The 16899-nt window shown below is 37.9% G+C and overlaps 1 protein-coding gene and 1 long non-coding RNA gene across 20 annotated transcripts in view; one reads left to right on the top strand and one right to left on the bottom strand.

Moving 5' to 3' along the window:
* LOC139621280 (uncharacterized) overlaps positions 1-16899 on the bottom strand; it is a 563233-nt gene that overhangs the window by 223939 nt on the left and 322395 nt on the right. Inside the window, exon 4 of the long non-coding RNA XR_011690975.1 lies at positions 7804-7868. This is a non-coding gene — a long non-coding RNA (uncharacterized lncRNA). The remainder of the gene's footprint in view (positions 1-7803; positions 7869-16899) is intronic.
* Positions 1-16899, top strand: part of LOC139621276 (receptor-type tyrosine-protein phosphatase delta-like) — a 345696-nt gene that overhangs the window by 130041 nt on the left and 198756 nt on the right. For all 19 annotated transcript variants that reach the window (XM_071477579.1, XM_071477582.1, XM_071477583.1 and 16 more), the window contains 2 exons: positions 2309-2418; positions 12039-12082. The gene's annotated coding sequence lies outside the window, so the exon portion shown is untranslated. The remainder of the gene's footprint in view (positions 1-2308; positions 2419-12038; positions 12083-16899) is intronic.

The raw sequence follows: 16899 nt of genomic DNA on the forward strand, positions 1-16899 counted from the left end.
GCTCCCTGGGCAGAGGCCAGCATATACCAGAACATTTCTCTACATGTCCATAGGATTGCCAATGAACTTATCAAATGCACCTGCAGGGAAAAGTTTTGCTGTGTGCTATTTCGAGATCAAATTATAGCTGGGCTGTTCTAACCCAGAGTCTCCTCATTAGGACATGGTGCTTGCTTTTATTTCATATTCTTACCCGAACCCTTACATTTACATTTACTCATTTGGCTTTTATCCAAAGCGACTTACAAGTAAGGACATCACAAAAGCTTCAGCTACATATATTCCCAAGTGTGTTAAATCTAGAGCAAGTGTAGATGTTAGGAGGCTATGATGCTTTTCATTCAGAGCATTTCACACATATGATGCCCTTTGTCCCTTGTGACAATTATTGTGAAAAACTGTGAACCTTTGTCGGAGGCTCAGGTGGAGAAGTGATTTAAATTAAAGACGACAGTGACAAATGGAAAGGCAAGACAAAAACAGTTAAGTACAGACAAGTGAGTTAGACTATCTTTGTGCCTGAAGTATTGTAAATGACAGCGGTAAAACTATTACAATCACATACTCTGTTGGAGGCCATTTGAATGTCTTGTTCAAGAACCATTAAGGCATTAAAGTTAAATTGAACCTGCTTTTTTTTCTCAGAGGAAAAAAAAGCTTTAAAGACACTTGCTAAATGATGCTGTTGAGCATTTTACCAGGAACTGTGGGTACACAGGTGCTCTACACCAGTCAGATGGAGTGGTGTTATATAAAGGAGGACTCACAGCAGTAGCAGCTGACCTGGTTTAGAAAGGCAATGAGTCCAGCAGCCAAATAACTTTCCAATGTCTATTTCCTAATATTGCTTACAATAAATGAGAGGTGACCTGTTCATGGATACAACAGTGGATATGGTCGTCTATGGTGTTGAAAGCAGGCCTTCCACTGAGGATGTGTGGTGTGACCTGACTGACCACTAGTCCATTCTGCTACCTAAAACGGTCATGGTACTTGATGTGATCATGTTTCCATACTTAGTAAATCTGACATATTGTGTTGGGGCAAGAAAAATTGTGTGTATGTGTATGTGCATCTGAGCACGTGTTGTGGACCAGCCCCGTCTCCAATGATTTATTATAGCGCTTGAAGGGACTTGTACTTTCATGAGGTCACATGAGTAACATGGCACATGAGTCAGGCATGGCACACTGCACTCTTTGGCCCTGCAGGCGATGGGGAGGCATGCCAAAACAGCTAGAACAGATTCCAGTTTGCACACATTCAGGTACACAGCTAAGTATATATTCATTGTACATATACACATGAACACGAACACACACACACACACACACACACACACACACACACACACACACACACAAAATCAAATGCTGTAATCCAGGCTTAATACTGCTTTATCACCTGCACAGGAGGCAAACGTTATGCTAATGCACATAAGATATTCCAGAGGCATGTCAGATTTAGGCCTGTCTTTAATATGTCTTTTTTTGAGAGGTTAATTCTGTGCAAATGCAGCCTCATGAGTTGGAAATTGCTAAAGATATATTTTTCAATAACACTAAGGGGGTGCCACCGAGTCTTTTAGATTGACCTTGTGTGATTATTTTCAGCTAGGTTTTCATACACATTATAAATATATATTTTTGCCAACACATGTCTTGCATGTTCAGACTTAAAGTGAATTCATACAGCTAAAGTAGGCATACCCTGTCTATCATTGAGATATCTTGTAAATGCAGTCAACTTAAATTTGCCAAATGAAAGTACTTTGAAAATGGAGTGGGGCTGAAGTGTGCCGGTGACAACATATTACAGCGTTGGTCCTCTTATATTCACTCTCATGTGTCAAATGTGATATGCTGTACAACATCAAAAGAAGGTAAAAACATGCAAGCTGGTTGCTTCAGAGGCACAATAAACCAACACATTAAAAAGAATTAAAAATAAAAAGACATACTGAACATATCAAATCCAACATATTTGTTTGTGCTTTCTCCAATGCTCTCTACCAAAGGAAATAACTAAGTGCATTGTTGAAAATAGTCCACCAAAAACATGCTAATATTAGAAATACATTTCATCGACGGATTTCTTTTTCTCAAATGATGGATTAAGCCTCCCTCTCAGGCAAGCAGTGTATTGATGTTAGTTGATTTTGATGTTGTTATCAACGGAATAGAGGAAACTCGTGGCTGTATTTTAGTCTTTTTAGTTTGTATTCTTAACATATGTATTTTTTTAGACCAAGCCAATCATCCTGCTGCTTTTTTTTTTTTTTTTTTTTTTTTTTTTTTTAATTGTATAGGTGGGGGCAAAGGGGGCAGTCATATCAGTGGTGTGTCGGCGAGGTAACACTGCAGCATTGGGCAGCATGTTGGCACCTGCATGAACCCAAAAGAGGAGCCTCATTTCTTGGTGAGTATTCTTTCAAATTTAGCAAACCACACAATCCGTAGAGCAGCTGTTTTCCCCAGACAAGGTTTTCCATATTAAACTTAACATTTTTGGAAGCTAATTCAGTTATCTTATTACTTCTTCTGAAAAGAGCTTAATTGCAAAATAAGCTGAAGCATTTTTCCCTTCACTTTAAGCTTTTAATATGAGAAAAGCTGCTTTCAGAATAAATTGGAACAGTATTTTCATTGAAAAACCAAACAATAGTGTAACAGAGAATTAGTATTTAAATTATGTTGTAGCTTTTATATATATATAAACATAAATATATAAAATAACATGTTATAAAAAGAACACAGTTTCAATTTTGTGTATTACCCTTAACATAACTTAATATCCTTTTCAGTTAGAATCTAACAATTTTGACTTTTTGTCAATGGGTAGTCTAATTATGGCTTTACAACTCTTCAATACAGCATTAATTACCATAAATATTCACTTGTAATGGAAAGCTGTTGGACCTACCTAAAAATATTGAAGACAATTTAAAATGATACCAATGGTCTTGATTTTGTTTTAATCACACTTTAATTATTGACATATTAATCTACAGCACTTTAAGACCACATTAACATAAAATGGACCTCACTCACAAGCAACTGATCAACCACTACTATAATTTAACAAAAGCCTGCACTCAGGTAAGATGATTCTTTAAAAATTTAATTCCTGTTGTATTTAAAGAGTTATGGGACTCATTTGGAAAACAGCTAATTATGGTATGAAACTGAACCAAATACAATGAAGTATTTTTGAAGCTGAGAAAGTACACAGTTGGATGTCATCAGCATAGCAAGTCAGTGTTGTTATGAGTTTCATGGAGGGTGGGCATATTAAGGGGATGACTAATATAAAAGCCATTTTGGATATCACATTTAATGTTAACTCTCTCCTCTATTGACATAGAAACATGACATCCACTCAGTTCTACTACTCCTAACAAAATCATAGACTGAATCCCTCAGCTTTCATCTCTGGTGTTACTGAAGGATGAGTGAGAATTCACAGACAAATTATATGTAATATGGACAAGCGGAACTTTATCAGGTATTAAAAACTCAAAGTTATATTAATCAAGGTTTTAGTGCAACGGTTATGCACCTGTTCATGGCATTGTGGTGTTTTCATTAAAAGGCTATCTGTAAGGCTATACTATCATAAGCAATAATGTGATGAATTAAAAAAAAAAACTACACTCATCATTACACTCATCTGCTTTAGAAAAGATGTTTAAACTATCTTTTGAAGCATTTGCATTTCCTGTGAAGCTTCTCTGAGGAAGGGGAGTATATATGAGTAATGAAACAACGGCAGCAAAGATGATGGAAGGGAAACAAAGACAAAGAAAGAAAGGGTTGATCAAGAACAAACAAAAAACAACAAACTCCACCGAGAATTCAGACTGACTTAGATAGAAAACTTTGCAGAGTACTAGAAAATATCAGAATATTCTTGTGCAGAGACAGCTTTACGCCCATGTTTGATGAAATAATCATACTTCCATTGAAGGCACACCTAAATTACTCCTGTCTGCATTGTCAAAGTCATATAATTATACATAATACCATAATTATTATTGCTGTGTTTGAGTTTTGTTGCAAGATGAATAAACTAGATGGCTGAAAATGTTGACATGGGACTGGATTTAGGCATTCAAAACATTATGAAACATAAAAAGTTTAAAAACAAGTATTGGCATTGCAGCTACATAAGCTACATCATTCTAAGCAGACAGAATGTGATCATGGGAGAAATTTACTGAATTGTTCTGCAGATTGAAATAAGGTCTGAAATACTAAAACACTTCTCAGAAGAGCAAATCCCAGCCCTGGGCCTGGGCGATGATGTAGCAGGAAAAAATACATTCAGTGGGGTATAAATATTGCAGGGTGAGTACATGGAGGGCTTTTTTGCTGATGAATTATTACGAAGTGTTGTGGCTTTATGCCAGCTTTGGAGTATATCTCGCTCAGCTTCAACCTGCAATAAGCTGTGGCTAGGAGATTGTGGTTATAGATACACCACAAATAACTACCAGTGATACCAGGAATCCATCACACTCATCCCACATGCTGTGTGCTTACACTTGAGTGCTCTCAACAAAAGTTGGCGAGCAAAACACACACACACACACACACACACACATATACACACACAGCTTAGGAGTAAGAACTGCCTGTGAGGCCTGAGTCAGGGCAAGAAGGCCCACAAACATGTCTACTATGTTATATACAGTCAAGAAGACCCAAAATGCATAATTATAAATTTTGATAATTTAATTATCAATTTAACAATCAATTTTTTCACTGAGCACATGCAGTAGAATATAAACTGGCATTTTCTGCGTGTGGAAGTTCAGTCAGGAGGCAGGACTGAGAGGGAAAATGTTGACCTGAATATTCACCTCCAGGAAGCTTTGATAGATAGTTTATCCCCCCAACAGAGGGAAACAGTGCCAACTTCCTGTGCTCACTGTTAGAGGAGCAAATGTGGATGAATAATGATGAGTCTATTCACTCAACATCTTTAGAACAAGGTTGTGAAATAAGTCCATCTTCTGCTTTTTTTTTTTTCCTCTGCTAAAACACTTTCCATTTTCACAAGATAATCATGTAACCCAGTGAAGCATGAAGGTAATGGTTAATACATCTGATTGTACCAATACAATGAGAAGAAAGGAAGATCAAAATAAGCATCTAAATGGGAAAAGACTTTTGCTCGGCGCACTGAATTGTCGAAGCAAAGCAATGTCGGGCAGGTTGGGTCTTTTGGTGATTAGCAAAAAAGCATAATCCCCACACTGCTGACATATTTCTTTTGAAAACAGCCTGTCTGAAAAAGACAGATATGCTCTGGAAAATGGATCAAATCTGTTTCATGTCAGATAGTAGCTATAGTGGTTTCCCAGGGTGAATCTCTACTGAGCTACAGACAGACAGGATTAGAGATGGAAGTACTGGCCACAGTACTGTAGATCAGGGAAATACAAAAAAGGGGACAATATTAGATGATTGGTGACAACTTATGATAACCTCCAAATTACTGACTTAAAAACAGCACATTATTCTGGAGTGTGTGTTTTGTGACTTTGAGTCACCAGGGTTGTTCAGAGGATGGGTTGTGGGCTCAAATGTAAAGCCTTCCCTAATTTCTTGTAATATAAGTGCTAATTCTTTAACATTACATTTCCATTGTGATTATGCGGGAACAAGCATGGAAAATTCATTTTATTTCCTCTGCAAAGGAGGAATAATTTTGCACCAGAGCCAAACCACTGTGTGTGTTTAATGAAATGCAGGGATTTGTCTCAAGGCACTATGGATGAGGTATTTAAGTGTGGTGCATATTTCATGACTGTTAACTGCACAGTGGCTGCTCATTAGTCATGTGACAGGTAGTGGTGGTGGTGGTCTTTTGAAATGCATTAGAAGCTCTCACTCTCAAGCATGTGTATGCAGGCAGACAGAAATAAATAAACACAAAAACTAGCTAATAGAGAAAATGGAATATTGTTTATTGCTTATAGATATGATTAACTGTATTATTCCTTACTCCACAACATCAGTGAGTACCCTGATCTACTCAATTAAAATCGCTGTATACTTAATCTGAATGAAAGAGAAATATATATATATATATATATATATATATATATATATATATATATATATATATATATATATAATTTTAAATACATTTTGGGGGATTTAATCATCAGACGTATATATTTGGCTATTTTATCAGGGAAATGGTAGTGTTATGCCAACCTTTATCCAGCATGACACAACCACCAGATGGTGCTGTATGTCACTGTTTGACCTTTAAGACTCCATCTGAGGCAGTGCGACTCACCTACATCATTATTGTGATTAGCTTCCATTTGCTTTGGTGTGCTACACTGTAGCCTCATAGATGCACTGATACGTGTGAAAAGTCATTAAATAGTGAGTCTATCAAAGGCTTCTAATTGATTTTTTACTGCAAACTAAGTGAACGTTATTAGTCATCTTGGGAAAAACTGGTTGCAGCGGTTCAGCTGACTGAGAATACATCAATATAGTTGGTATGTGAATACTAAAAAATAAGGAAGAATTATTTGCAGTTATAGCATAAATCCACTGATGAATGTCTTAACCATGTCCATGTACTGAGAGAGATAATTGCTTCTTTTTTCTTCAGACCAAACTGACTGTTTTCTAAAACATTGTCAAAGAGGAGAGATGGATAAGAAACATTCAATGTGAATTAATTGCTTTCTGTCTATGAAGATTTGGATACATGCATGAAAGCTGCCCTAATTACAGTAACTTACAGGCATTCAAGGAAAAGACAGGAATGCATATACTGTATGCATAAAGAGTCATGATGATAAAATGCATGTATTGAAATTATAGTAAAATCCAGTAGATGGCAGTCTGTCAATACAGAATCTTTCCACCCATATCCTCCACACACCCACAGCTCTTCCAGTGGGTGTGCCTCTTGTCATCAGGAGAGGTCCCTATGTGCAATGTCTTCCCTGCGCAGTGTGACAGGTGAACGCAAAGTGACAGCGCAAATGAACTTTTATTGCTGCTGTAATGAAGTACACAAGCTATTTGGATGTGGAACTAAAAGAAAAAAAAAAAAAGTACATGGATTAATGCTTGCTTTAGAAAGTCGCTCTCTCACACACACACACACACACCTCTGCAGTGTTTTTCCCTCCTTCATTTTCTCCCCTTACATCTCTCGCGCTCCATCTCTCATACTTGCACAAAGCCGAATGGCGTCACCACCCACCACTCGCATACATGCACGCACACACACACACGCACACATACATACACACATGCACACACACACACAAAACCCTCATCTCTCATACACACACCTCCTCGCCATCTGTCTGTGCAGCGGCCCGTGTCTCTGGCACTGGGAGCAGTTGGGAGCAAGAGAGTGAAAGAGAAAGTGTCTCTTGGCTCTGTAGTCCTGAATCCCACTTCCTCTCTTTTTTTCTCCTGCTGTGCTGTTGTCTATCAAATGGTCTCACAACATCACGCTGTCTGCCGATGGGCTCCCCTTACTATCGTAACACCTATTCTTGATGCCATCTGGAGAAAAATCTAATTCCCTATTGCTGCAACCTCATGAGCAGAAGAGATGGAGAATATGTGCCCTGTGCTTTCAGTGATTTCACTTCACAGTTATGAAAGCTCATTTCAGCTTAGTTCATTAACTACAGGGTACTTATTTCCTTGCAAATGTTAAAGCCTACAACTCAGCAAGAGGAAAAATAAACATGCTTGATTAGCTTATGTATTAGGCGTTTCAAATTAATACCGCAGATGGCAGAATTACACTCACCATTTCTTTAGAGGCAAAAACATGAAGTACAGGAAACCGGGAGGGATGGAGTGGATTCATGTGCCCTGCGATGGAGTAATCACAAAAGGAATCAGTACATTGTGGATATTATTTGATGACATTACCTCCCTGAGGTTGTATAGAAGCTGAGAGAATTTCTCCGCATGCTTCTTGATTATATTTGACAGCATGAATTTACTGTATGTGCAAAACAAAATACACATGAACCCAGGAATTGCAGTATTTACACACAACAGAATGAGTAAACTCCACAGGAACACACGTGATTCTCACTGTACAAGATTTCCTTTTCTTTTCAGTGAATTTTCATAACCATGCTGATCTTCAAAGAGCTTTGTAGTCAGCTTAAGTAATTCAAAAAAAAAAAAAAAAAAAGCATTCCCTCTCTTTCAGTCACCTCCAGTTAACAGCAAGCAAAAGTGCCTTCATAACTGTGCTATATTCAACTGGAGTGATAAGAAATGGCAGCTATCAGCAGGCGGTTTGGAAGCCGCATATAACAGTTATTGTGTGTATATATAAAAATTGATTTATGCAGCCTATCACTTAGCAGCTGCAATATGTGGATGAAAATGGGCTAATATAATATTATGGAATGAGTGAGAGGGTTAAGGAAGGGGCCAGGTACTGCCTTAAGGTGAAGAAAGTCCAAAGACATAAGACATATCATTACTCCATGAAAGACACATCCATATATATCTATATAATTTTACTGTGTGGAATTATCTTTCATGGATTTCACATATTATATATATTATTTATATTCTATATTATATTTTAACTTTTAAATAAATATAAGGGAAGTTTTTTTCTCTTTTTTAAGAGTAAGGGACTGTATGAAAATCAATGGGGTGAGGAGGAGGGGGGACAGAACCATATGTCAGCATTTTGTTTTTATTTGTGTTTTTTTTTGTTTGTTTTTTTTTTCTCTTAGAAAAGCAATGTTCTTCTCAGAATAATTTAGATTTTCTTTGGACGCTCCCTTTGTAACACCCTCCCCCTCACCATGTCAAAATGATGCAGCAGTATTAAAAAAGAGTCATTTCGTCTTTATCTAAAAAGAGACAAAGCACAAATAATTTTGTTTATGTACCTCAATGGAGCATTAGTTCATCATTTTCACACAGCCTCCATTGTACATTAAAAATGTAATTATTAATTGTTTATTGTTTATGGAAAAGAACAAAATGGTTACGATTCTAGTCACACCATGTCTTATTACTGCCATGATTGAGTGAACTGGCCCACTTTGAAGTAGACTAACTTTATTGTCTTTTTTTACAATACATCTTGCAAAGTAAGGTTGAAATGAAACATAATTATAGGGTGAGAGAACAAAAGACCTTTCGCCACTCCCCTCAAAAAATGGATACCACCCTTCCTTCATATTAACAATAAATAAATAAAAGCTTGTAACACTCCACCTTTTCTGACTCCACTACTGGCCATATTTTTTGTACAGTCCTTAATCAAGTCAATAGTTTGAACCTAATAAATCCATGCATTCGTGTATATGCACATGCAACAGCAAATATGAAGTGCATATGTAGAATTTTGAACAAGGGTGTAAGGGTTTTATTTGCAGTCTTGTATACAAATCATAGATCTGAAAAACTACTTTTCTGTTCCGAATATTGGTCTCTGCTCCCCATTAAATGCAGTCGGGAGAAATAGGCTTGGCGGTAGCAAACGGCCTCATGTTTACCCCTTGGCACAGAGCTGGTTCCATGTCCAGACTTGTAAATCAGGCCCATTGAGGTAGCATAATGCTGATGATTATGACAGCCAGTCGCATGGGAGTGATAGAGAGACATTGAGTTATGGGCTTGGGGAGGATGCCCAGAACTGAAGAGTCTCACAAATAGAGAAGCACTTTCACCAAAACACAAGTCCCCAGATGGGGACTAATGCTGCAGTTGGCGGCTGTGCCACCCAAATGACTGCACATTAGCTGCTCAAAACCCACAGAATAGTAAAGTATGTTTGGGTTTTTTCATTTATTTATTTATTTTTTATTTTATTTATTTCACAGTTCTCCCATTTCACTCTATTACTGCTAGATAACATTTCAAAAAAAAAAATACAGACTGAATAAATAAAAGAGCAAGATGCGGCCAAAGTATTTTGAAAGTGTTTTGTGTTGCATTGGAACTGGCATGCCATGCATCACTTATCGAGATGACTTAAGGAGGGGAAATGCATTTTCATTCACTGTATTACTAAACAGTGTACTGTTTGCATTCTGCTGTATTCATTGTACTCCCCTTTCCGGATGAACGATCATTCATTCGCATTGATCGTCAGCCATGATAATATAATCAGGCGTAAAGCCTGACAAGGCTGACCGGTCCAATAGATCAGAGCTGCTGACAGCAGAGCTATGCACAGGTCATAAACCCTCACCTTCCCTGTTTGACCCCGCATCAATTTGGCTCTTTCCAATATGAATGCAAATAACAATGCATTTTTGGTGACATGTTTATGGTTATCTCTGTATCTCCACTCGCTCCGCCTGCTGCTCCTAAATGTGCTGATGTTACCAAGCTAATGGGATTGAAAAAGGTAACCTATTGCTCACTAGCGGTCAGCTCGCCACCACCCTCCCCTCCAGCACCTCCCTAAACCATAAACACGAGCGTTGCCGCATGCTCATGCTCGCGCGCACACACATATACGCACACCTACATGTCCTCCGCCCCAGTCACTTGTGTATGCATTGAGCTGATAAGTACTGCGGTTCATTTTCCCCATGGCAAAGCACAGTAAAAAACTGGGGAGTAATAATTGCTTTGGGGGGGGCGAGACGAGGATGGCTAAATATGCTTGATTGCCTCCTAAGCTTCGCTGCTATGTAATGAAATATGGCTGCTGCAGACAGGGGCTCCCGTGCGATAGCTTTCTTGTCACTTTCTCACTTGCTTTTTTTTTTTTTTTTTTTACCCTTTCACTCTTCTGTTCTGGCATTTTTGTCTTTGCTCACCCGTTGCCTTTGTTACAGAATGGAGTCCATCAAAGCATTTGTTGCCATTGAACACTTATCTTAGCTATAATGTAATAATTACGGAGGCCAAATTCAGTCTAATTGAGTATTCCTCACCACATCAAAACGGCGGGCGCCCTAATATTCCTCTGTTCTACAATTTAATTTGTGAATTCATTAGCATGAACAGGGTGTATAGAGAGAACCCAGATAACAAGGAACTCAGCAAAACACACTGTTGATGAAGTCAAGTTGAAGGGGCTAGGAGCCAGCCATATCCTCACCTGAGTAATGTGTTTCCTTGTCATTTACATGTTAGGACCCGAAAAAATCTAAATGATTTAGTTTCCACTAATATCTGCAGAGGCCTTTTAATAAATATGCTTCCATGTCTCCTTTCAAATAAAAATTAAAATCTGTCAACTACATTCACACAGATAACTAACTCTGAATTAACATGGATGAGCAGTTTGAGCACAGACTACTGTAATCATGACATTCCTAATCATCACTGCTAATCATGTCATTTGACTGCCATAAAGCCCTACAATAACATTTTAAAAGATAATGAGTCAAATTAAAGCTCAGTGTAGCTAAAAAAAATGTTTACCCCCAACTCATTTTTGTTGTAACCACCCAAAGCACATTTCTCCCCGTTGGTTAAATAAGTAGCTAATCATTTACAAGAATATTAGTCCACAGGCTTGCCTGGGCACAGCAGCATCTGCTAATGCATTTAGCAAGAAAACAGCCTGAGAAAATCTTCCCAGCACATTAAATGCAAGACTCTTTTTTCCCTCTTCTTTTGCTTCCAGAATAACTCACAAGCCTAATTTGTTGTGCTACTTAAAGGAAAATGTAATTACACTTGTTTTCATTATAATTCACAAAGCCAATCGATAACTGTGGTTAAGTCATTCTCTGCTGCACATGCAATTTTCTGTTCCTTCAACTGAAATTTGGTTGCAAAACAAGTATTCTGTGTGTGCTTACTATATATATATATTTGGACATAATGGTACCAAATAAATAAACTTATTAAATTAGCAATATAACAATAAGGGTTTTTTATGGCAAATACTGTGTAATAAACTTGCCTGGTGCTTTATTTTTATGAAGTGTTTCCTGTGTCTGTAATAAATGCAGAGAATTGCCTTGTTTTTACTTCACATGGACAGGTTGATTAAACTATTCATCCCTATCCTGTTCCTCTCTGTCTTTCTCATTTATGCAGTTCTCTTTCCTGAGACATCAACCACAGGATGAGGCCTGCGGCAGGTAAGACAGTCAAAAAAAATAGCTGATGAGCTGAGGACAAGAATGCTCTGACCTCTGTTTTGTATCATTTCCCAGATGCTTAAATTCCATGCGATCACATGCTGAGTCTTCTTTATGTATTCAAATTTATCAGCTATGCATTCAAGCTGATCATGTGTCTTTGTTTCAAAGAAGAATGGCTTGTTTTGAGTGCTAAGACAGGCCACAGAATATGTCAAGTGATATCAAATCAAGCGCTAAGCTGAATCTCGACTCCAGCTCAGTCTCTCCCATCTCCTGACCTGCAACAGGGGGAAACAGACTATATCTGGCAACCTAAACCTTTTTAAAGTGACTGAGAGAGTGACGGAGACTGACTGGCACTGATGGGCCCAGACTAGGACTGTGCAATGCTGTGCTGCACAGCGCCCGGTCCTCACAAGCCTGATTGATAGAGTGTGATGAGACTGTCACTGAGCAAGGAGAGCTGCAGAGAGATAGACTAGATGGAGGGAGGAAAGTGGGCTGACCAGGGCAGAGAGATAGAGAAATAAATTTGAGAACATGTGAAGGATGAAGTGGGGGAATGAAGTGGCTGGATGGAATGTGTTTCGGACACAATGAAGGATGTGAGGGGTGTAGGGGTAGGGGAGCACTGCCAGAGAGGTGAGTCAGATAGTGGAGGGCTGAAGGCTCCACTTTTATGCAAGTTAAGTTTGGCATAGACAGATTTAGCTGACACGACATATTTGAGAAACCAGTATGAAATCTGAAAAAAAAAAAAAATCATGACGAATGACGAATTACAGTCAAATTTCTTAAAGGGTCTGTTCAGCTAAGTTACAGTACAGTAAAGTATTTATAGTCTCTGCTGTCATTTCCATTTAAACTCTGATACAGCAGAGATATATATTAATGATGTATGTTGATGTATATTAATTTTGGTGTTACACGATGGAAATGACAAAACTTTCTATTGAGGAAATAGTCTATGAAAACTACATTTACTACTTTTGTTTCACTTGATTTCCCTACACAATCTGCTCTTGAACTACAGTATCCACTTGTAACAACTTCAGCAGAGAAAGACTGACTGATGAGGATACTAGATGTATTAGCATATAGCATACAGAATATTTTTGGCCCTGATCCTGTATCCCGGAGTCCTTTATCATTGGGTTATTTGCCAATACTGAGTCTGATCCGATTCTAATTTTTACTTTACTTAAATGTTACTTTAATAGCTTGTTTATCTGACACATTCAAATAACAGCTGCAGGCTACTAAATCTCACACACCTTATTTAAAAAAAAATCTTGACAGAAATACTTAACATCTTGATTCAAAAATATTATATGGTATGTTGGAAATAAAGTCACATTTTTACTACATGTTGAACATTTCATCTCGTTCTGATTGATAGTTTAATTTAAAAAGACACAGTCCATATTTATATGCAAATGACCCAAGTTATTCAGCTACAACTCTTCTGAGCTACAAAGCTACATATTTCTTGTTCCCTATGATGTCCATGTGAATGTCATAAATAGTTTACTGGCTTGTTTATCAGTCCATCAGCACCTGCTTTGGACACAATATTAGATCTTGTGGACACATGGCATCTTGGCAGTGAACGGAATACAGGCTGAGCTAGTTCTGGGAATTCCACAGTTAGTGATTTCAGACTCAATAAAGGCACCATGTTTTACTTTTATCCTTGCCTGAGGAAAGACGGCTGACTCACCAGAACGCCAAAGTTATTATTAGTGCCTCACATGTGTGGAGAAAAGCTGTGTGTATGTGCGTGTCAGTATGTGAAAGACAGAGAGAGAGGCTGAGCTCCAGCAGCAGTAGTAAGTGCACGCAGTAGCAGCATGAGAAGCTCTTATCTGCCGCCTGCCAAGCCCTGACCAGGGCCCTGACTCCTGCGCTCCCTCCCTCCCTCTGTCTCTCTCCAGCGGGGCTTCCCACTAGTCTGCTATGGGCAAGGCGTCCAGGTAAAATGAGCAATTCCCATTCAGGGACAGGAGCACTGTGCAGACTCGCCCTGTGAAATGGCTGCTCACTTTGGCAGATCAATGCACTCTCTTTTCCTCGTGCACTGCCGCTGAGTGATAGCCAGGAAGAAAAAGAAGGGGGAAAATGAGTATGGGTAGGGAGAAGGGAGAGGTGGTTTTGTATGTGTGTTTGTTTGTTTGTGTATGTGTGTGTTTGTGTGTGTGTGTGTGTGTGTGTGTGTGTGTGTGTGTGTAGAGGCAGTAGGGTGTTAGCAGGGCATTTAATGATATTTTCCATGGCTGCTCTGAGTGAGTGCTGTTGGAGGAAAATTGGAGATGCTTTGCATAAACTCAAAAGACATGCAATATTGCTACTGGAAAAAAAAAGAAAAAAAAAAGAGCTGTTCCCGGTCCCACCGGATATGAGAATATTCAACCACTGAACTGGAAATTTTGCCAATATGAATGATATTAGCGACAATCATATTAAAAGGCTTAGTTGTGCCAAAATGAATTCCATATCTCCACAATGATGAGACTCATATGTCAGACATTTATAGTATAGGCATGGATTGGACATATAGGTTCAGGGGCAAAACTGTTTGATAAAAAGTGCATAATCTAGGCTAATTCTCTACTCGATAATCATGCAGACTCAATAACCTGTGGATTTTTTTTTTGATACAGTGTATACACTGCATGCCGTGTCTTTGTTCTAAGTAACAATAGAATTCCTTTAATACATTACATATTAAAAAAGACCTATAATTATGCTCAATTCAGCTCTTTCTAGCGGTTCCATCTGGATATTAGTGAGGTGTAAGTACCTTCTGAATAGCTGTCCAACTGTCCACTCTTGCCTATCTATTATCCAAATCACCCCCATAGAAAATATAAAATATCCAGCAGAAGAATCATTCTAAAAATTCACACACTTTCTGGCCATATTCAGGGACCCTGAATCATCTTTGGCTACAGATATCAACAATCCACTTTGCTGATTGGATATTGGTTACATCATTGGTTCATGGTCGCATGAGTGCCAAGTGATTCATGGTCAAATCTATTATTCAAATCTTAAAACTCACCCATAAATCTACCATTTGCATGATTAACACTCACAACATTTTCCCTCATTAAAGAAATACATCATGACTTTTAGAAAACTTCCAAGAACTGCACATCTAACCAATGATATCAGATTTCTATTGTATATACTACAGTGTAAGCACGATACTGCAGCTGGTTTGGCAATATGGTTACATTTCTTGACTCCAACACATGACATGTTTTAGTCTTAATTGCTCTTGATCATTATCACGTATCTTGTGGTGTTGGATGTATATTATTAATCTTAACGCAGTGTATATTATTTTAAAGTCAGCATGGAAGCCTTGGTTACAATATTTGTCCATACCATCTAGAGTCTCATGAACTATAGTTAATAATCTGTACCAAAAAAAAAAAAAAAATCTGATTGCAAGATCCAGATATCAAATGTCTCTTCTCAGTGGTAAAATTAAATTAGGCTGAAAACCAATGTGCAAACCAAGGGGAGATGTGTATGAACATTTAAAATATAAAAACCATTAAATACTGAGTAACAGTCAATCAAAACAGTCTCTTCTGTGTACACTAAATGAAAATGACTAATTTACATACACAGACTGCACAGGTCTACTACTTTTGGACTCGTGGCAATTTAGCAATCATCCCTCAAATGTTCAATTCAGAGGATTTTGTGATGGTTCTAAACTACGGACCATTTATTTATTTATTTATTTACGTGTGTGGCAGGAAAGAGTCCTTATTAGTAAATAAACCGAGCATGTCAAGAGCAAATATGTGACCATCTTTAATGAGTTTCCTCTTTGATGAAACAAATTTGATTGCACACCATCTGTTCCTATAGGAGAACCACAAGGCAGTATACTGGGTCCTTCACTTTTTCTTTTGCATATACATTATTGCTGCATTTGCATTATGCAAATTACAGTTATTTTACATTCATTGGTGTGGATACAAATCATTATTTACATTTATTTTACTGGCTTATATTTTCTACAATTTAGTCACTTCAGACTTATTAAAGTCTGTTTGCCAAATATGTGCTGGCTTGAAATGACATACATAGCAAACTGGAAAAAAGCAATGCTTTAATGAATGAACAATAAATCAGTGCTTGAATAAGGAAGTAGAGAAGCACTTGACCTGAAGCTACCATTTATTACTGTGTATAATATAAGACAGAGCCTTTTACAGCCATGTCATAATTGCAGCTGAAGTCTTAATCATTTAGTAGAACACATACTCCAATGTGGAGATATGAAATACATTTTTACTAATTAATTTTACAAGTTCATGAAACATTTCCCAGTCAATTCAAATGGAAAGCTTACTGATAGGCCCAAAATGAATAACTCATCCTTAAATCTCTATTGCTTTGACATGAAATTCAGACTTGGTGATGCTAACCTTATATTGGAGGATATATCTTTCAGTGACAATTATGATTTAATCTTTATTGCTCCTGTTCAGAGAGCTCCCTTATTACAAAGCTTCATGGCTACAAGTCAAACTCTTACAAACTATTTATTTAGCCATTCTCTTTGTTCTAAAAATCATTAATCTATCACCTTTGTGCTATCATCTTGAAGTTAGAAAGTCTCATTTATGAGCAGTCTTGGCAGAGGAAGGTGCAGGAGGGTTGAATCTTGGTCATCAGCTGTCAAGGCAGTAATGAACAGTGTTTACTAGTAATACCATGCACTGCCACATTTCAGGGTGTGAAATGTCAAAGTGTCCATTTTCCCCTAAGCTAGTCAGAGGCAACACTGTCAG

The sequence above is a fragment of the Trachinotus anak genome, unplaced genomic scaffold (genome assembly GCF_046630095.1).
Source record: "Trachinotus anak isolate AG129_WGS33_773 ecotype Australia unplaced genomic scaffold, CSIRO_AGI_Tana_v1 ptg000005l, whole genome shotgun sequence".
Lineage (NCBI taxonomy): Eukaryota > Metazoa > Chordata > Actinopteri > Carangiformes > Carangidae > Trachinotus > Trachinotus anak.